The 22852-nt window shown below is 42.4% G+C and overlaps 1 protein-coding gene across 7 annotated transcripts in view; it reads left to right on the forward strand.

Moving 5' to 3' along the window:
* Positions 1-22852, forward strand: part of LOC118399852 (membrane-associated guanylate kinase, WW and PDZ domain-containing protein 1-like) — a 207453-nt gene that overhangs the window by 74949 nt on the left and 109652 nt on the right. The gene's annotated exons all lie outside the window — the stretch shown is intronic.

Genomic DNA, 22852 nt, shown 5'->3' on the forward strand with positions numbered 1-22852 from the left:
AAATCTGAGTTTACATTGGCGTATTAGATTCACTAGTTCCAAAAACATCCAGTGATTTTGCATAGCCACATCATTCAACAGAAATACTCATCATAAATGTAGATGATAATACAAGTTCTACACATGTAATTATAGATATACCTCTCCTTAATGCAACCGCTGTGTCAGATTTAAATTCAATTTTACGGAAAAAGAAACGCATGCAATAATCTGAGACTGCACTCAAAAGTAAAAACACCACAGCCGCAAAGATGGCGTCAACATAAACGAGAAATTACATGATAAATATTCCCTTACCTTTACATCAGAAAGCACTCCAGGAATCCCAGGTCTACAATAAATGTTTGTTTTGTTCGAAAATGTCCGTTATTTATGTCCAAATACCTTCTTTTGTTAGCGCGTTTGGTATACATATTCAAACGCTAATTCTGGTCAGCGTTATATCGGACAAAAACTTCAAAAAGTGATATTACCGGTCGAAGAAACATTTCAAACTAAATACAGAATCAATCATTAGGATGTTTTTAACATATAGCTTCAATAAAGTTCCAACCGGAGTACTCCTTCTTGTCTTCGTGAGCAATGGAACGCAAGTAATTACCAAGAGGAATTAACATGATCAGAAAATGGCTGACTAGCAGACAACTGACTCATTCTGCTATCATTCACTCCCACAACATCATAGAAGTCTCATTATAATTTATATTGATGGTTGACATCTAGTGGAACCCCTAGGCAGTGCAGCAACATTCATATCTCAAGGGGATTTCATTTGGGGACTCTGGTTAATAAAAGCAAAGCTCAGATTTCTGACTTCCTGTTTTGATTTCAACTCAGGATTTTGCCTGCCAATATGAGTTCTGTTATACTCACAGACATCATTCAAACAGTTTTAGAAACTTTTGTGTTTTCTGTCCAATACTAATAATAGAATGCATATATTAGAAATTGAGACTGAGGAGCATGTCGTTTACTTTAGGAACCTTATTCATCCAAGCTACTCAATACTGCCCCCAGCCATAACAAGTTAAATAGCCATCACTAGCACATAGAGGCTGCTGCCTAATATACATAGACTTGAAATCACTGGCCACTTTAATAAATGGAACGCTAGTCACTTTAATAATGTTTCTTGCATTACTCAAATTAAATCAAACTTTATTTGTCACATGAGGTGATACAAGTTTTGTACCTTACAAGCCCTTATTAACCAACAGTGCATTTCAAGAAGAGTTTTTATTTGGTAAATATTTTCTTATAAAAAGTAGCACAATAAGATAATAACAAGGCATTATACAGGGGGTACCGGTACCGAGTCAATGTGCGGGGGTACAGGTTAGTTGAGGTAATTCGTACATGTAGGTAGGGGTGAAGTGACGATGCATAGATAATAAACAGCGAGTAGCGAGAGTGTACAAAACAAATGGAGGAGGGGGCCGTCAGTGTAAATAGTCTGGTGGCCATTTGATTAATTGTTCAGCAGTCTTTTGGCTTGGGGGTTGAAGCTGTTAAGGAGCCTTTTCTTAATTCCCTTCCTTACTTAGATTGGTGTGTATTGGGTATATGTGGTGTAATTGTTAGATAATACTTGTTAGATATTACTGCTCTGTCGGAGCTAGAAACACAAGCATTTCGCTACACCCACAATAACATCTGCTAATGCGTGTATGTGACCAATAAAATTAGTTTATGTTCAAATGCCTCCTGTGAAGTAGTGACCTGCAACATACGCCTAGTTTCCTGAAACGAGTTACATTTGCATATAAATTACTTTGTCATTCTCTTCTCTGCTTGGTTAAACAACTTTGTTACTGAAGTTAAAAAAACACCACTACAAAGCTGAAGGTACTTGATTTTCTCAACCTCAAACTTCAGTATTTGTAGAAACCATGGACTAATGTTTGTATTCCCCCTTAAAGTGGCAATCAGCAGTTGAAACGATAACAAAGCTTTGTGCTAGCCCCTGTTTCAGTAAAAAGCTGATGGATGGGGCTTGAGAAATGTAATCACTCTAAAGATCCATAGACAGACCTATGGATGCAAGGACTGACCATCCATGGATGTCATATTGTTGTAACCATACTTTGAGGGTACAGTGTTCGTTTACATTTACTGTGTTTACAATCATTGTGGTTTCTGATGGGGTACGACAGTTGAAATAAGCTCACGAGTCATTTATATGTGATATTCTTTAAGAATCAATGGGTACTTATAATTAATGTATAAGTCCAAACAAGGGTGTAGCAACTGCAGATTGACTCTAAGGGCAAAACATATCAGATTGATTTGAATGTGTCTTCTAGTAATAGCGTCTTGTTACCATTCCAGTCTGTTGTCCTCTAGGCCCTAGAGAGCAGAGTATATCTCATCAGATCAGACAGAGATACTGTTCAGACTGCTCTCTCTCCAGTCCTCTTATCTCCTACAGCTATTAGTCAGGAGTCTAGCCAACAAAATAAACTGGCATTTCCTCCCCTCCCATTTTATCCCAACCCTTCCCTACCCACTCTCATCTACCATAGTCTTCTCCTCCTTGCTCCAACACATTCTTCTTTCCTCCTTTCCACAGTGGGGTGGGATTAGAGGTTTGCATGCATCTGTAGAGACAGATGCAGGGACTGAGGGATGAAGAGAGGAAAGAAGGAGAGAAGAGGTGGAGGGGTAAGAGTGAGTGAGTTGGGGTTACGTAAACACACTCTCCCCTCCCTCCGAAAACTCTGTCAGGTTAAGCCGATTGATGATATACAAAAGTATGTGGACACTCATTCGAATTAGTGGATTTGGCTATTTCAGCCTTACCCTTACAGGTGTGTAAAAAAATCGAGCACACAGCCATGCAATTTCCATAGAATAACATTGGCAGTAGAATGGCCTTACTGAAGAGCTCTGTGACTTTCAACGTGGCACCGTTCCAACAAGTCAGTTTGTGAAATTTCTGACCTAGAGCTGCCCCGGTCAACTGTAAGTGCTGTTATTGTGAAGTGGAAACCTCTAGGAGCAACAACGGCTCAGCCGCAAAGGGGTAGGCCACACAAGCTCACAGAACGGGACCGCCGAGTGCTGAAGCGCGTAGTGAGTAAAAACCGTCTGTCCTCGGCTGCAACACTCACTTCCGAGTTCCAAACTGCCTCTGTAATCAACATCAGCACAAGAACTGTTCGTCGGGAGCATAATTAAATAGGTTTCCATGGCTGAGCAGCCGCACACAAGCCTAAGATCACCATGCAAATGCCAAGCGTCAGCTAGAGTGGTGTAAAGCTCGGTAACATTGGACTCTGGAACAGTGGAAACGCTTTCTCTGGAGTGATGAATCACGCTTCACCATCTGGCAGTCCGACAGACGAATCTGGGTTAGGAGGATGCCAGGCGAATGCTACCTGCCCCAATGCGTAGTGCCAACTGTGAAGTTTGGTGGAGGATGAATAATGGTCTGGGGCTGTTTTTCATGGTTTGGGCTAAGCCCCTTAGTTCCAGTGAAGGGAATTCTTAACACAACAGCATACAATGACATTCTATATGAGTCTGTGCTTCCAAGTTTGAGGCAACTGTTTGGGGAAGGCCCTTACCTGTTTCAGCATGACAATGCCCCCATGCTCAAAGTGAGGTCCATACCTCTGTTGATATCGATGTGGAAGAACTTGACTGGCATGCACAGAGCTCTGACCTCAACTCCATCGAACACCTTTGGGATGAACTAGAACGCTGACTGCGAGCCAGGCCTTCATCGCCCAACATCAGTGCTCGACTTCACTAATGTTCTTGTGGCTGAATGGAAGCAAGTCCCACAGCAATGTTCCAACATCTAGTGGAAAGCCTTCCCAGAGGAGTGGCTGTAATAGCAGCAAAGGTGGGACCAACTCCATATTAATGCCCATGATTTTAGAGTAAGATGTTTGATGAGCAGATGTCCACATACACTAGGTCATGTAGTGTTTTTTTTTTTTCTCGAAATAAGCTTTCTTTTCACATTTCAATACTCTGCATTTCAAATAGTCAGGAATATTCTAATACATTTAGGGCTTGTAAAATTATTCTTAGGCTACAATTAAGCCTTCCACAACCATAAGACCCACTAATAATTACATTATATTATAAAATAGTTTAACCTGCTTGTTTTGCAATAATCACTGATCTGAATTTCAAGTCCGTCTATGGAAAAATGCTTTTTTTGTTAAAAATGTAACCAGAACAATCCACATCCACTAGTAATGACCAACTTCTGGTACCAGGCATTCTAGAAAATGAACAGTCACGTATTCTCTCAAGCACAATGCTAGTGAGTAGCCAGATAACCTTTTTATATTTCAAGTCTAGCCAACTTGGATCTATTTGCTTGCTAACAAGATAGAACTGTAATGAACACACCCTCCTGTTTGGACAATACATCCTGTTGAGTTTGTTTGGGTGTTAAAAGCAAGTGGCCTACCTGGATAAGAAGAATGAGTTGCCAATTCCTTATATGCTTATATCCTTTTATGCTCATTGCACATTTAGAAAACACCACAACAGTATGTGGCTAAAATACTGCTAGCAGTACATGGTACCGCAATGCCACGAGTGACAAACTGAGTATATACATTTTTCACAATCATGTTCATTGATACTCTTGTATCTGCTCTGCTCTACAATTTGGGATTTGAGACATATATAAAGGGTATCAACCGAAGGGGAATTGACCCATTTTTGGTTGGCCCAAACCTCGAATCCAAATAGTGAGTTGAAACTACTTGTCAGAGACGTTGGCCAGCAGCATACCACCCTGCATCCCACTGCTGGCTTGCTTCTGAAGCTAAGCAGGGTTGGTCCTGGTCAGTCCCTGGATTGGAGACCAGATGCTGCTGGAAGTGGTGTTGGAGGGCTAGTAGTAGGCACTCTGGTCTAAAAAGAATATCCAAATTCCCCAGGGCAGTGATGAGGGACATTGCCCTGTGTAGGGTACTGTCTTTCGGTTGAGATGTTAAACGGGTGTCCTGACTTTCTGTGGTCACTAAAGATCTCATGGTACTTATTGTAAGAGTAGGGCTGTTAACCCCGGTTTCCTGCCTACATTCCAAAATCTGGCCCTCGTATCTTCATTGTCACCTAATCATCCCCAGCTTCCCATCCCCAGCTTCCAATTGGCTCATTCATCTCCTCTCCCTTGTAACTATTCCCCATGTTGTTGCTGTAAATGAGAATGTGTTCCTAGTCAACATAGCATGATAATAAAATAAATAAGAGGAAGAAGTGAGCGTTTAGCTTTGTTGTTGTGAGTGGCAGAGGGAGGGGCTTGATGTCTGTGTGCGAGTGGGAAGGTGCACAGTACACAAAAGGAGCAAAGGAGACGAGACAAAGTACAAATTCTCACCAAAACAAAACTATATTCGGAACATCGTGCTAAAACATAAAGTCTAATTAATCAAACTAATTTGATATATCATCCAGCCTATGTCAGGTCTTCTCAGTTAGCAGAGGAAACTGAGATTATTACTACAGCCCGCACACACGTACACAAACAAATACAAACAAACAAAAACACATATACACACAGCTACATCGAGAGGCTGTGATGATGGATTTTTGTGAATCGATTACTTGTCATGCACATAGCCACAGTTATTGTCAGAATTTACATTTTGGTTGAAAAAAATGCTGAGCTTGTAATGCATCATAATGCATATTTGAAAATGAGCTATGACGTACCAGATCAAAACAACACAGCTTTGGTGGCACCCCTGTCTCAAAAACGAATGGTTTTTGACCGCTTGGAACTTTAGGAAATGAAGCTTCTCCTCCAGACCGCGGCATTCTGCTCATAAAGTTATTACCAGCTTTACCCGCTTAATGTAAAACTGAAATACTGCTAATAGGTCAACTATATCTAGTTGAATATAAAGTTGAATCCCCCTTCTCCTAAAATTAACGTATTATGAAGATAATTTTGTTTTGTTCACATTATTGTCCATAATTGTTGCTTACACGATTAAAGAATAATTGTGCCAGCTTAGCTACATCAGCAGATGTGAAAAGGTGACGATCTACCTGACTGAGAGGGCTACACTAAACAGTTGAGTAGTGAAACTGTCGGATACTTCTGTCTAGCTCGAGCCTCTAGGCAGGTTAAAGTGAGGCCATTAACTTTCATTCACTCTGACATGACTCTAGACTCCCTGGACTGACCTGCTGGAGCTGCATCTCATCTCAGACACCTTCAGTCTGGGGCTGAGTCAACCTCTATCTCTCTGTCTCTCTCAATCCCCATCTCTCTTCCTTTCATTGGCTCCCTGTCACTCTCCTTTAGTGTTCTCTTATGGTAAACCACATTTTTCTTCCTTCTCTTTGTACAGGGGCCCTTGATATGGCCCAATATCCCACTTACTACTCTCATCATGAACTTCTCTTCTCTGCGTTACGGGGTATCAGTCTTTCTCCGTCTGATTTGGGAGTGGTGTCAGCTGTCCAGGCCCCCTCCAGATTTACGTGACAGATTCATTTCCCTGTCTCTACCCAGACACGCTGTCTCCACGGTGATCTCCACGCTCGCTCACGTCTCGATGGCCCATCACCCTCTCATAGGGCAGAACACACTACACACACCCCCAATCCGCAGTCCACACACACACTCGGCACAGCAGGGGATCACTTAGGAAAAACTTGAAATGAAATATGACAAAAATATTTTTTTCAGAATTTTCTGAATCACAATTATGTGCTGTCATTGTAAGTAGTGGTAGAGTGGAAGGGGACTTTATTTATTTTTTTACATTTATTTTATCAGGGAGTTATACCGAGACCAAGGTCTCTTTTACAGATGAGCCCTGTGTGATAGTGCAGGCTCTGTGGGCAGAGGGTAGTGCTAATGGATCTCCATCCCTAGTCATTCTCCAAGGAAAACATGTCACGGAGCCTGAGGAGTGTGTCCTGTTAGCTTTGGGTCTCGTTCACACACATGGCCTGAGTTACCGTTAGAGCTTCAGGACTTAAAGAGAGCTCATGTAAACACCTCAAAGACCTTAGAAATACTGCATATGAGTCCTATTAAAACCATATTTTTCACAAGATCACAGATATTTTCTCTTACTTATCAGGCACCATAAGAGCTGTGATGTTGGCATATCTAGACAGCTCTCCGACTCTGGTATACTGCTTTAAGTTTGTCTAGAGGTTGCTCAGATTTGAGTCATTCTTTAGTGGGGAATTGGATTGGTTTGCTTTTGTCCTCACCTGTTATATCTTGAAGATACTTTACTGTAATTTACAGAGAAAATGATCAGCAAGTACATTTAATGTCCATGTGTTCTATCCCAGTTTATCACTTTCCAACACTGCCTTTTCTAACAAAAAAGGTAGTGCTGAAGTTGCAATTTTCATGAGCTTTCATAGTTTAAAGCCCTCAAAATGCGAGACTAACAATTGTCTTTTTTCTCTTCCTTTCTTGGTCCCAATTTCCTCCCCTGATTACAATGTGACTTCTCTGCTCCTCCTCTCAGGTAAGAGACTTGTGTATACAGTAGACTTGTGTCATCTTGACTCATAAACAGTGAGTTTGATGATTGTTCCATTAGAACACAATGTATTTTCTGCCCGCCAACTGTCATGGCACGATCATTAGAAATGGTATGAAGTGGCATTGTGAATACTCATAGAATATATGTCTGTCCGCATACCAGACCACTGACAGGGTGGGATGAGGAGAATTAAAAGATGACAGGAGGAATAGAATGAACAGAGCGAGGGGACATCGTCTAGAGAAAGAGAGCGGGCCAGCAGCTCCTTGAGCTGAAAACCAGCTGTGACGATGTCGTAAAGATGACATATTTTCCACTGAAGAAGCCCTCATCTTTTTTACAGCCCAGTCCCCTAAAGCAGCGTGTGTCACTTCTGACGTTTGTTTCTGATCAAGATGCTTTGCCTTCCCTCACCGGTATCACCTAATCCACGGCTAGCACAGTCACAACCACACATCACACACTAGATGAACTACCAGAAAATGACAAAACGCTAAGTCATAGAGAGTGGCCACTAAAAGCAAATCGTTGGAGAGATGCAATTTTAATACCACTCTTCTATTCTGAACCCCTGCTTTTAGCCCTGGTTAATAGACTGGCTGTGGGATTGGGACTTGAGCAGTTGGGACGGAACTAGTGCTGTTGGCTCTATTTGCATTTATTCAAGAGATGAATTCAATTCACGTCCCATTGTTTTCTGAGCAGTATTCACTTCATGTCTGTAAATGAGAGTAAATCTGAGCTAATTGTCTGTCTGGCTGGTACAGTAGGCCTCATGTTGTGATGGTTCTGGACAGCTGACTGTGCACTGGTGCGGTGGTCCAGCTCTTTAAGAGGGTCATGGGACTGTGAGAGACAGCCTACTGTATGATGACTGTTGTGAGCATTCCTGGCCCTTCAGCACATTCTCCAGTGGGGGCACATCTGTGGCACGGTCCCAGAGATCAGACCTGGAGCCCTGCCAGACAACTCGGCCTTCGCTCTGCTCCCTTCTCAGCCCCTCCGCTCCTATCTCCCCGTTGCTGCCATCGCCTTCCCCTCCCTACAACCAGCAGTAGTGAATGGCTGTTGCTAGTTTACAAAGCCCTCAAAGTAAACAGCCCTTGACCTTTTCTGCATGACGTTGTGTTACAGCCTGAATAAAAATGGATTAAATTTAGATTTGTTGTCACTGGCCTACACACAATTCTCTAGAATGTCAAAGTGGAATTATGTTTTTTGAAATGTTTACAAATCAATTAAAATTGAAAGGCTGGAATGTCTTAAGTCAAGTATTCAACCCATTTTGTTATAGTAAGCCTAAATACGTTTAGGAGTGAAAATGTACTTAAGTCACATAATAAGTTGCATGGAGTAACTGAGTTTAACTTTATTATTGAATTACCTTATCTCTGTACCCCACCTATACAATTATCTGTAATGTCCATCAGTCACGCAGGGAATTTCAAAATTCTGTCAGGGTTTTCCTGTGGTGAAGTAGAGGAGGACCAAAACGCAGCGTGGTTATATTGACTCATGTTTAATAAAAACGGATAAACATGAACACTACAAAACAATAAACGTGGAAAACCAAAAACAGCCCTATCTGGTGCAAAACACAGAGACTGGAACAATCACCCACAAAACCCAACACAAAACAGGCTACCTAAATATGGTTCCCAATCAGAGACAATGACTAACACCTGCCTCTGATTGAGAACCATATCAGGCCAAACATAGAAATAGACAAACCAGACACACAACAGAATGCCCACCCAGCTCACGTCCGGACCAACATTAAAACAAGGAAAACACATACGAACAATGGACAGAACGTGACAGAACCCCCCAAGGTGCGGACTCCGAACGCACAACCTAAACCTATAGGGGAGGGTCTGGGTGGGCATCTCTCCGCGGTGGCGGCTATGGCGCTGGACGTGGACCCCACTCCATAATTGTCTTAGTCCACCTCCTTAGTGTCCCTTGAGTGGCGACCCTCGCCACTAACCTTGGCCTAGGAAACCTAACAATGGGCCCCACTGGACTGGGGTAGCTCGGGACCGAGGGGTAGCTCGGGACCGAGGGGTAGCTCGGGACCGAGGGGTAGCTCGGGACCGAGGGGTAGCTCGGGACCGAGGGGTAGCTCGGGCAGGTTGATGGATCTACCAGATCCTGGCTGGCTGGTGGTTCCGGCAGATCCTGGCTGACTGGCGGTTCCGGCAGATCCTGGCTGACTGGCAGATCCTGGCTGACTGGCGGATCCTGGCAGATCCTGGCAGACTGGCGGATCCTGGCAGACTGGCGGATCCTGGCTGAATGGCGGATCTAACTGATCCTGGCCGACTGGCAGATCCTGGCCGACTGGCAGATCCTGGCCGACTGGCAGATCCTGGCCGACTGGCAGATCGGGCAGATCCTGGCTGACTGGAACTTCTGGCGGATCCTGGCTGAATGGCGGATCTAACTGATCCTGGCCGACTGGCAGATCCTGGCCGACTGGCAGATCCTGGCAGATCCTGGCAGACTGGCGGATCCTGGCTGACTGGCAGTTCTGGCGGAGCTGGGCAGACTGGCGGCACTTGCGGCGCTGGGCAGACTGGAGGCGCTGGGCAGACTGGTAGCTCAGACGGCGCTGGGCAGACGGGTAGCTCAGACGGCGCTGGGCAGACTGGCGGCGCTGGGCAGACTGGCGGCACTGGCGGCGCTGGGCAGACTGGAGAAAAAGGCTCTGGTAGCGCTGGACTGAGGAGCACTGGTGCCTCTGGAATGAGGGGCGGTAGCTCTGACAGCGCCGGACAGGCGGGAGACTCTGGCTGCGCTGGAGAGGAGGAAGGCTCCGGCAGCGCTGGACAGGCGGGACGCACTGTAGGCCTGATGCGTGGTGCTGGCACTGGTATGCCGTGCATACTATGCCAAACCAACAGCTTTCTTTCTACTCTGTCCAATACATCCTCCACACTCTCAGACTCAGCACTCTGCTTCGCCGACAGCTCCAATTCCATCCATGGCTCTGCCCAGTGTCCTTTTCCGTCAAGAATCTCCTCCCAAGTCCATTTATCCAAATAGTGCAGCATCTCCCACTGCTGCTGCTGCTGATCCTGTTGCTGCTGCCTCTGTTCCTTCTCCTGCTGCTGCTTTTGCCCGTTACCACGCCGCTTGGTCCTTGGTTGGTGGGTGGTTCTGTCAGGGTTTTCCTGTGGTGAAGTAGAGGAGGACCAAAATGCAGCGTGGTTATATTGACTCATGTTTAATAAAAATGGATAAACATGAACACTACAAAACAATAAACGTGGAAAACCAAAAACAGCCCTATCTGGTGCAAAACACAGAGACAGGAACAATCACCCACAAAACCCAACACAAAACAGGCTACCTAAATATGGTTCCCAATCAGAGACAATGACTAACACCTGCCTCTGATTGAGAACCATGTCAGGCCAAACATAGAAATAGACAAACCAGACACACAACATAGAATGCCCACCCAGCTCACGTCCTGACCAACACTAAAACAAGGAAAACACATACGAACAATGGACAGAACGTGACACAAACAGATTCAACCACAAAGACCAGGAAAGTTTTCCAATGCCTCTCAAAAAAGGGCACCTATTGGTCGATGGGTACAAAACAAAACCAAAAAAAATCAGACATTAAATATCCATTTGAGCCTGGTGAGGTTATTCATTACACTTTGGATGGTTTATCAATACACCCAATCACTACAAAGATACAGTTGTACTTCCTAACTCAGCTGCCGGAGAGGAAGGAAACCTCTGAGGCCAATGGTAACTTTAAAACAGTTACAGAGTTTAATGGCTGTGATTGGAGAAAACTGAGGATGGATCAACAACATTGTAGTTACTCCACAATACTAACCTAACTGACAGAGTGAAAAGAAGGAAGCCTGTACAGCACGAGTCAAACTCATTCTAGGAGGGCCAAGTGTCTTCGGGGTTTCGCTCTTCCCTTGTACTTGATTGATGAATTAAGTTAACTAATTAGTAAGGAACTCCCCTCACCTGGTTGTGTAGGTCTTAATTAAGATGCAGACACTCGGCCCTCCGTGGAATGAATTTGACACCTCTGCTGTACAGAATAAAAATATTCCAAAACATGCATCATGTTTGCACAAGGCACTAAAGTAATACTGCAAAAAATGTGACAAAGCAATTCACACTTTGTCCTGAATACAACGTGTTTTGTGTGGGGCAAATCCAATACAACACATCACTGAGTACCACTCTCCATATTTTCAAGTATATTTATTGGTGGCTGCATCATGGTATGTGTATGCTTGTAATCTTTACAGACTGGGGAGTTTTTCAAGAAAAAAAAGAAGAAGAAGCTAAGCACAGGCAAAATCTTCCACCAGACACTGGGACATGTACCTTTTAACAGAACAATTACCTAAAACACAAGGCCAATTTTACACTGATGTTGCTTGCCAACAAGACGGTGAATGTTCCTGAGTGGCCCAGTTTGACTTAAATCTGCTTAAGAATCTATGGCAAGATTTGAAAATGGTTGTCTAGTAATGATCAACAACATAGACATAGAGAATTTTCTAAAGAATAATGGGCAAATGTTGCGCAGTCCAAATGTGGAAAGCTCTTTGAGACTGACCCAGAAAGACTCACAACTGTCATCACTACCAAAGGTGACCAACGTGAAATAGGTAACACCCACAAGGCTGCAGGGCCCGACGGTATTCCAGTGCGTGTTCTCCGAGCACGAGCAGCTGGCAGACAAATAACACTTTTTTATTACTACATAATTCCATATGTGTTATTTCATAGTTTTGATGCCTTCACTATTATTATACAATGTATGCGTAGGTGTTTCCACACATTTGACTGGTGTTTTGTATACAGTAGATATATAGATTGATATAAACACACACACACAGTACCGGTCAAAAGTTTGGACAAGTACTCATTCAAGTGTTATATTTATTATTTATTTATTTTGATTATTTTCTGCATTGTAGAATAATAGTGAAGACGTCAAACTATGAAATAACACATATGGAATCATGTTGTAACCAAACAAGTCTTAAACACATTTAGATTCTTCCACCCTTTACCTTGATGACAGTTTTGCTCAAGCTTGACATTATCTCGACCAGCTTCACGAGGGATGCTTTTCCAACAGTCTTGAAGGAGTTCCCACATATGCTGAGCACTTGTTGGCTGCTTTTCCTTCACTCTGCAGTCTAACTCATCCCAAACATCTCAATTGGGTTGAGGTCAGGTGATTGTGGAGGTCAGGTGATTGTGGAGGCCAGCTCATCTGATGCAGCATTCCATCACTCTCCTTGGTCAAATCGCCCTTACACAGCCTGGGGGAGTGTTTTGGGTCAATGTCTTGATGCAAAACAAATGATAGTCCCACTAAGCGCAAACCAGATGGGATGGCGTATCGCTGCCGAGTGCTGTGGTAGCCATGCTGGTTATGTGTGCCTTGAATTCTAAATAAATCAGACAGTTTCACCAGCAAAGCACCCCCACACCATCACACCATCTCCTTCATGCTTCACGGTGGGAACCACACATGCAGAGATCATTCGTTCACTGACTCTGCGTCTCACAAAGACATGTCCTTTGGTAATCAGACCAAAGGACAGATTTCCACCAGTCTAATGTCCATTGTTTGTGTTTCTTGGCTCAAGCAAGCCTCTTTCTTTAACGGTGTCCTTTAGTCGTGGTTTTTTTGCATCAATTTTAGCATGAAGTCCTGAATCACGCAGCCTCCTCTGAACAGTTGATGTTGAGATGTGTTACTTGAACTCTGAAGCATGTATTTGGGCTGCAGTTAACTCTGATGAACGTATGTTCTGCAGCAGAAGTAACTCTGGGTCATCCTTTCCTGTGGTGGTCCTTGTGAGAGCCAGCTTCATCATAGTGCTTGATGGTCTTTGCGACTGCACTTTAAGACACTTTCAAAGTTCTTGAAATGTTCCATATTGACTGTCATTCATGTCTGAAAGTAATGATGCTGTCGTTTGTCTTTCCTTATTTGAGCTGTTCTTGACATAAAATTTACTTTTCTGTTTACCACTCCTTCCTTGTCACAACACAATTGATTGGCTCAAACGCATTAAGAAGGAAAGAAATTCCACAAATGAACTTTTAACAAGGCACACCTGTTAATTGAAATGCATTCCAGGTGACTACCTCATGAAGCTGGTTGAAAGAATACCAAGAGTATGCAAAGCTGTCATCAAGGCAAATGCTGGCTACTTTGAAGAATCTCAAATCTAAAATATATTTTGACTTGTTTAACACTTTTTTGGTTACTACAAGACTACCTGTGTTATTTAATAGTTTTAATGTATTCACTATTATTGTACAATGTAGAAAATAGTAAAAATAAAGAAAAATGCTTGAATGAATAGGTGTGTCCAAACCTTTGACTGGTACTACGTGTATGTAGCCGCAAAATACCAGTCTCAACGTCAACTGTGAAGAGGCGACTACGGAATGCTGGCCTTCTAGGCAGAGTTGCAAAGAAAAAGCCATATCTCAGACTGGGCAATAAAAGATTAAGATGGGAAAAAGAACACAGACACTGGACAGAGGAACTCTGCATATAAGGCCAACATCCCAGAGTCGCCTCTTCACTGTTGGGATTGGTGTTTTGCAGGTACATTTATTGAAGCTGCCAGTTGAGGACTTGTGAGGCGTCTGTTTCTCAAACTGGGCACTCTAATGTACTCTGGGCACCTCCCACTCCTCTTTCTATTCTGGTTAGGGCCAGTGTGCGTTGTTCTGTGAAGGGAGTAGTACACAGCGTTGTATGAGATCTTCAGTTTCTTGGCAGTTTCTCACATTGAAAAGTCTTAATTTCTCAGAACAAGAATAAACTGATGAGTTTCAGAAGAAAGGCCTTTGTTTCTGGCCATTTTGAGCCTGTTATCGAACCCAGAAATGCTAATGCTCCAGATACTCAACTAGTCTAAAAAAAGGCCAGTTTTAATGCTTCTTTAATCAGAACAACAGTTTTCAGCTGTGCTACAATAATTGCAAGAGGGTTTTTCCTTTTAAAATTATAAACTTAGATTAGCGGAAAAAACGTGCCATTGGAACACGGGTGATGTTTGCTGATAATGGGCCTCTGTACGCCTATGTAGATTATGGAATATTAATGATTTTCTTGACATTTCTAAGTGACTCCAAACTTTTGAACGGTAGTGAAGTAATCCATTGCGGAGTCCTAGTCTAAAAGCCTATTTATGCTTGAATCTAAAAATGGAAGTGGATGTTGTGACACAATTGCGGCTTCTCCAGTGGCATGCACAGGGTGAAATCGAGCTCCGTGCCATACATTTTGTGACAATGCAGAGGGCACAATGTTTTTGAAAAATCTTTCCAGCTGTCTCCCTTTCGATAACCACTCGGCGTGAAAGGGAAAAATGTAATTCTTTGAACCAGTGGAAACGTCATAAAAGAGGCCTATCCGATTTACTTCTTTATCAGTGCTTGACTTGGACTGAAATAGGTTCCGGTACTCATTTTGAGTGCTGGTACTCTTTATATTTATGCACAGGAGCGCCACAATATTTTTTTAGCTAATATTGTGGAAAATATGACGTGCTGGTACTCGGCTTCGACAAACTCCTGCCCAAGTCAAGCATAGCTTCTTATCCCTTGCCAAATAGCCTACAGCTGTGTCTGTTCCAAGCTCACTGGTGCAGAATTCTCTAAGGGCCCAGAATATATTATACAATGTTGCAAGTTCGCTAGCTCAAGCTTCCAGCTGGACCCAAGTTATAGTTGATAGTTATAGTTCAAGTTCATGTGATTTATAGGATATTTATATTTTCAGGATATTTTCTACCTGCAGGCTGCGTTGTTTGTATTTGTTGGCTTTACGTATGCTATTTTTGCATAGTTGACGATGGCAAAAAACAGTTACATTTTCATTTAGATTTGGATAGAATTTTGATTAACCACACAAATGATTTTGAGATATGAAGATGTTATTATAAATAAAATGGAACTGTTTCACGAAAAAAAAAAAAAGGAAAAAAACCTAGATTTAACTAGGCAAGTCAGTTAAAGACATATTCTTATTTACAATGACGGCCTACTTGTAAAGCCTCCCCGGCCAAACCCTCCCCTAACCCGGACGACGCTGGGCCAATTGTGTGCCGCCCTATGGGACTGATGATAACGGCCGGGTGTGATACAGCCAGGGATCGAACCCGGATCTGTAGTGATGCCTCTACCACTGAGATGCAGTGCCTTAGTCCGCTGCGTCACTCGGGAGGCCAAATAAGAATATGAAAACCGTATTAGAAATGGTAAGAAAAATTGGCATTTCACATAAAATGTTGCCAACTCCTCGTTGAACTTCAGGAGAGTAATGGGACGTTTTTTATCTTCTGGTTATCCAGATCACTGGCGCCCTCTGGGTATTTGTCTTATTTCATAAAGCAAATGCCTAAAGCAATCAGACAGGCTCAAAGCATATAGACAATTTTATCGAAAGTGTCTATATATGGAAAATACACGTTTACATATTTGGTTGAAAGAACAGACGACTTTCGGTCAACCAAGATTTTTTTTCGTTGGGAACAGCCCTAGACTCTAACCACCCAAGCCATAGACTATTCTCTCTGCTTCCGCACGGCAAGTGGTATGGTATATCAAGTCTGGCACCAACAGGCTCTTGAACAGCGTATATCCCCAAGCAATAAGATTTGATAAATAGCTAACAAAATAGCTACACAGACTATCTAACCTTGTTTCCTCATTGACCTTTTTATTTTTTGCCTCTGCACACTCACAGAGCCCGATACACTCACTCCATCTGCTCACACACACACAACATCCACATACATTTATACTGACTCTATACACACGCACACCCACTCACATACAAGCTGCTGCTACTCTGTTTATCTTATATCCTGATGCATAGTCACCTTACACCTTAGTCGTGGTCCTTCTGTAGCTCAGTTGGTAGAGCATGGCGCTTGTAACGCCAGGGTAGTGGGTTCGATCCCCGGGACCACCCATACGTAGAATGTATGCACACATGACTGTAAGTCGCTTTGGATAAAAGCGTCTGCTAAATGGCATATATTATTATATATTATTACCCATATACTGTACATATCTACCTCCATCGCTCCAGTATTCCTGCACATTGTAGATATGGTATTGGAACTGACCCTGGGTATAGTGTTCATACTTACTTATTGTGTTCTTATTTCTTATGTTTTATTATTTTCTAGTATTACATTATTGATTATTGCATTGTTGGGTTTTGAGTTTGCAAGCAAGGTATTTCACTGTACTGTATGTGAGATTAAAACTTGAAACATTTATTGACTCAGTGGGTTGAATACCTTTCTAATCAAGCTATATTTTTATTTTTCATATACAGTGCATTCAGAAAGTATTCAGACACAGTTTGTTACAGCCTTATTCTAAAATTGAATAAATCTTTTTTTTTCACTCAATCAATACACAACAGCCCATAATGACAATGCAAAAACAGTTTTTTAAAAACAAATGTATAAAAAATTAAGCTTGGCACACCTGTATTTGGGGACTTTCTCCCATTCTTCTCTGCAGATCCTCTCAAGCTCTGTCAGGTTGGATGGGGAGCGTCACTTCAAAACTATTTCCAGGTCTCTCCAGAGATGTTAGGTTTAAGTCCGGACTGTGGCTTGGCAACTCAAGGACATTCAGAGACTTGTCCCGAAGCCAATCTTGCGTTGTCTTGGCTGTTGCTTAGGGTCGTTGTCTTGTTGGAAGGTGGACCTTCGCCCCATTCTGGGGTCCTGAGCACTCTAGATCTGTTTTTTTTCAAGGATCTCTTTCTACTTTGCTCTGTTCATCTTTTCCTCGATCCTGACTAGTTTCCCAGTCCCTGACGCTGAAAATTATGCTGCCACCACCATTCTTCATCGTAGGGATTTATTTTATTTTACCTTTATTTAACTAGGCAAGTTAGTTAAGAACAAATTCTTATTTTCAATGATGGCCTAGGAACAGTGGGTTAACTGCCTGTTCAGGGGCAGAATGACAGATTTGTACCTTGTCAGCTTGGGGATTTGAACTTGCAACCTTTTGGTTACTAGCCCAAACCTCTAACCACTAGGCTACCTTGTAGGGATGGTGCCAGGTTTCCTTCAGACGTGACGCTTGGCATTCAGGCCAAAGAGTTCAATCTTGGTTTTATCAGGCCAGAGAATTTTGTTTCCTTTAGGTGCCTTTTGGCAAACTCCAAGCGGTCTGTAATGTGCCTTTTACTGAGGTGTGGCTTCCATCTGCCCACTCTACCATAAAGACCTGCTTGGTGGAGTGCTGCAAAGATGGTTGTCCTTCTGGAAGGTTCTGCTCACTCTGTCAGAGTGACCATCGGGTTCCTGTTCACATACCTCCCTGACCAAGGTCCTTCTCCCCCGATTGCTCAGTTTGGCTGGGTGGATATCTCTTGGAAGAGTCTTGGTGGTTCCAAACTTCTTCCATTTAAGAATGATTGAGACCTTTCCCCAGATCTGTGCCTCAACACAATCCTGTCTCAGAGATCTACGGACAATTCCTTCCACCTCATGGCTTGGTTTTTTTCTGACATCCACTGTAAACTGTGGGACCTTATATAGACAGGTGTGTGCCTTTCCAAATAATTTCCAATCAATTGAATTTACCAGGTGGACTCCAGTCTAGTTGTAGAACATCAAGGATGATCAATGGAAACATGATGCACCTGAGATGAATTTAGAGTCTCATAGCAAAGGGTCTGAATACTTAGGTAAATAAAGTATTTGTTTTTTATTTTTAATAAAATTGCAAAAAACCTGTTCATTAGAATAATGCTGTAACATAACGTAACAAAATGTGTAAAAGGTCAACGGGTCTGAAAACTTCCCGAAGGTAACTGTGTGTGCATGTACAGTGGTTGTGTGTATTCACGTTCCTGTGTGGCCCTGTCTTTCCACTTCTCCACCCAGGCCAGCATCATTGTGCCAGCTCTCCCCTACTCTCTTCCTCTTCCTCTCCCTCACTTCAGCAGGACATCCAGATTAGTGTTTACATGGCTCTCATTTCCAGGGCGCTTATCCCCTGTCTGGAATTTGCTCTGGCCCGGTTTGTGTAAAGTTCACTTAGCTCAGTTGCATGCAGGAGAGCTGAACGGGGAAGCTGGTGTCTCTTTCTATACTCTGCAGGAGTGTGAAAAGATGTCAAGAATGTCATTATTTGCTGCGTGTGCCTTACTTCAACTGTTCTCATCAGACCATGAAAAAGCAGTTACAAAACCATCCTGTTTTCTTCTGCAACATTTGACTAAATTCAGTTGCTCTCGGTCGGTGCGCTTTACCACACTCATCATACTAGCAGCTGTCTTCTCCCTACCACTGACATGTACACACACACACACACACACACACACACACACACACACACACACACACACACACACACACACACACACACACACACACACACACACACACACACACACACACACACACAGAGAAAAGGACACACAGTTGAAGTTATCCCTCTTTAGTTTGTCCATATATGTATTTTCTGGTAGAGAATCATCTACTTCCTCATCACTTAATGGTAACTGTCTTGGTCTCTGGTATGGATGAGTAGAGTGTGTTTTCACCATGAAAGCATTTAGTTACAGTGAGATCACATGAATGAATGATGGAGATTAGGAGAGGAGCCCTGCCATGTTACAAACTGTCCTATGGAGGCTCTGTGTTTCATTGTACCTCACTAGAGGTCGACCAATTTAATCAGAAGGGCCGATTTAATTAGGGCCGATTTTCAAAACAATCGGAAATCTGTATTTTATTTTTACACCTTTATTTAATCTTTATTTAACTAGGCAAGTCGGTTAAGAACACATTATTTTCAATGACGGCCTAGGAATGGTGGGTTAACTGCCTCCTTCAGGGGCAGAACGACAGATTTTAATAATAAATGTACACATAATAAATGTGTGCAATTGTGTTCACTGTTTCCGGCAATCAGTAATTACTGCTGCATGAAAATCTAAACACAACACAAAGCAGATTTTTACTTCTATAGGAAAACAGCCCTAATGTTGGAAACTAACATTGTTATCATCCAGTCACATTTTGTTTTTTTCCAAGCTGAAGCACACAATATTTTACATACAGCAGGTTTTTAAAGGACTATATAGTTTATTCTGCTTCGTGTTTTCATTTTTGCCATGGAAAAAATATTGCAATACTTGGTATTGTCCCAGCCCTATCTCCAACAGTGTGACTTTCCTCTAGAACTTAGCTTTAGTGTGGATTGAGGCCTATACATTTATATTATATTGTATCCACTTTTCTTTATTTCTATTGTGGATTGTGTTTCAGTGCGCCATTTCGTGGGTGGTCACTTGACCCCTTGATTTATTATTTTTTTTTTAAATTACTATTCGCATTTGTTTATACCGCTATAAAACATTGCATGAATCCACTAAGCTTTAGGCCAGAAACAAGTGATAAAATGCCAGAGGAAGACGTGACTATGATGGTTTGTCTCTATGAAATCCAGATGCTGAGCTACAACCTAAAGTCAAGGAGTCAAAGAAATTGTACTTTGCTTAGGAAGTAATCTTATACAATGTGTGGCTCTGTCGCTATCAATTTTATTGATGGTGTCTTCTTATTTATCTAGGCAAGTCAGTTAAGAACAATTTCTTATTTACAATGACTGCCTACCCCAGCCAACCCTTAACCCAGACGACGCTGGGCCAATTGTTCGTCGCCCTATGGGACTCCCAATCACGGCCGATTGAGATACAGCCTGTAATTGAACCAGGGTCTGTAGTGACGACTCTAGCACTGAGATATAGTGCCTTTGACCGCTGTGCCACTCGGGAGCCCAATCAAATCAATTGCTGTAAAAGAGAATATGTATAATTGCATTGAGGGTTCATATATATGATGTTAATAAAACATATTTTGTAGTGGAATAACATTTGGGGAGATAGTACAATTGTTCGCACTGTACATATCTTATGTTAAATAAGCTTCCATTGAACAATATTATCTGGGTTCTATTGGATAAGTAACTCTCCAACCATGTGATGGCAGTTGATGTAAAGCCATGACAAGTTTGTTTTTTCAATATTTGTTTTTTATCATTAACATAATGCTACACTGAAATCTAACAGTACAGCTCCAACTATCGTCTTATTATTTATGTATTTTAACCAATCATCAGTCATCTGAGTCGGTGCAGTACAAGTTGAGTGCCCTTCCCGATATGCATGCTGAAAGTCGGTAGTTAACTTGTTCTTTGAAAAATACCATTGTATTTTTTCAAACGCAGTTTTCTCGATCTGTTTACTGAGAACAGTGACCCATTAACTTCAATGAACGATGGAGATTAATTGGGTTTTCTGTCCGTAATATCATTTAAGGTCCACCGATGTCTTTTTTCATATTTTTTTTGTCATTTATCTTGTTTCGGTAATGAGTTTAGTCACAGAATGTGTCAATTGACAGTGTGTCAACCGAGCAGCCTGACTTATTTTCCCAATTTCTTGCGTAATTTCTTTGAACCTTACAATTTTCCAATTCATTGATCCAGGGGACTCTAATGAGTCTTGTTGATCTCCGTGGAATTACAGGAAATGAGCTTCAAAACAACATTTCCCAAGGTCCCTCAAATGAAACAAATTCAAGCTGGTGTTGTATTTAATATAGGCTATGTCAATCAACAAAAAATCTCATGTGAAATAGTGGGTCCTGGGAGAAAATAGGTTGGGAACCCTCTGTACTAAACTATGATCATACCAGCCTATGTATGGGTAAATCCATTTTGAATTCAATCACTTTTTGACAGCACCTCTTGATTTCAACCAAACCTTCCATACATATTTTCCCATTGTAGAATTGCTCGGAAAGTAGCTTTTTGGACCTGAATGCCAAAACATTCAAGAGTTAAAGGTGCTCAAAGTTGACCCATTATGCATATCCCACCATACCATGAGACATCCATTTCAAGATCACTGGAAAAGATAAATGGTTGCGATTTATATCATTTTAAAAGCTTACAAAAAGGGTTGTCTAAACTACACTATATATACAAAAGTATGTGGACACACCTTCAAATTAGTGGATTTGGCTATTTCACCTACACCCGTTGCTGACAGGTGTACATAACCTAGCACACCGCCATGCAATCTCCATAGACAAACATTGGCAGGAGAATGGCCTTACTGAAGAGTTCAGTGACTTTCAACGTAGCGCCGTCATAGGATGCCACTTTTCCAAAGGGTCAGTTGGTCAAATTTTTGCCCAGCTAGAGCTGCCCTGCTAGAGCTGCCCCGGTCAACTCTAAGTGCTTTTATTGTGAAGTGGAAACATCTAGGAGCAACAATGTGAAGTGGTAGGCCACACAAGATCACAGAACAGGACCGCAAAGCATGAAGCATGTAAAACAAATTGTCTGTTCTCAGTTGCAACACTCACTACTGAGTTCCATACTGCTTCATGAAATGGGTTTCTTTGGCTGAGCAGCCACACACAAGCCTAAGATCACCATGCGCAATGCCAAGCGTCGGCTGGAGGGGTGTGAAGCTCGCCGCCATTGGACTCTGGAGCAGTGGAAACCCATTCTCTGGAGTGATGAATCATGTTTTACCATCTGGCAGTCCGACAGACACATCTGGGTTTGGGGGATGCCAGGAGAACGCTACCTGCCCCAATTCATAGTGCCAACTGTAATGTTTGGTGGAGGAGGAATGATGGTCTGGGGCTGTATCCTATGGTTCGGGTTAGGCCCCTCAGTTTCAGTGAAGGGAAATATTAGCACTACAGCATACAATGATATTTTAGACAATTCTGTATTTTCAACTTTGTGGCAGCAGTTTGGGGAAGGCTCTTTCCTGTTTCAGCATGACAATGCCCCCGTGCACAAAGCGAAGTCCATACATAAATGGTTTGTTGAGATCTGTGTGGAAGAACTTGACTGGCATGCACAAAGCCCTGACCTCAACCCCATCAAAAACCTTTGGGATAAATTTAAACACCGACTGCGAGCCAGACCTAATCACCCAACATAATTGCCCGACCTCACTAATGCTCTTGTGGCTGAATGGAAGCAAGTCCCTGCAGCAATGTTCCAACATCTAGTGGAAAGCCTTCCCCGAAGAGTGGAGTCTGTTATTGTAGCAAATGGGGGACCAACTCCCTATTAACGGCCATGATTTTGGGATGAGATGTTTGACAAGGAGGTGTCCACATACTTTTGGATGATGTAGTCTATTTCATAATTTCAACAACAACAAAAAAGTTGAAAACATTACCATTGTTTTACCTTTTAACATCAATTAGCAAAAAACACAGAAATTCACATGTATCTTAGCTTAGACCCTAGTTGATACATGTAATATTG

The sequence above is a fragment of the Oncorhynchus keta genome, chromosome 21, assembly GCF_023373465.1.
Source record: "Oncorhynchus keta strain PuntledgeMale-10-30-2019 chromosome 21, Oket_V2, whole genome shotgun sequence".
Lineage (NCBI taxonomy): Eukaryota > Metazoa > Chordata > Actinopteri > Salmoniformes > Salmonidae > Oncorhynchus > Oncorhynchus keta.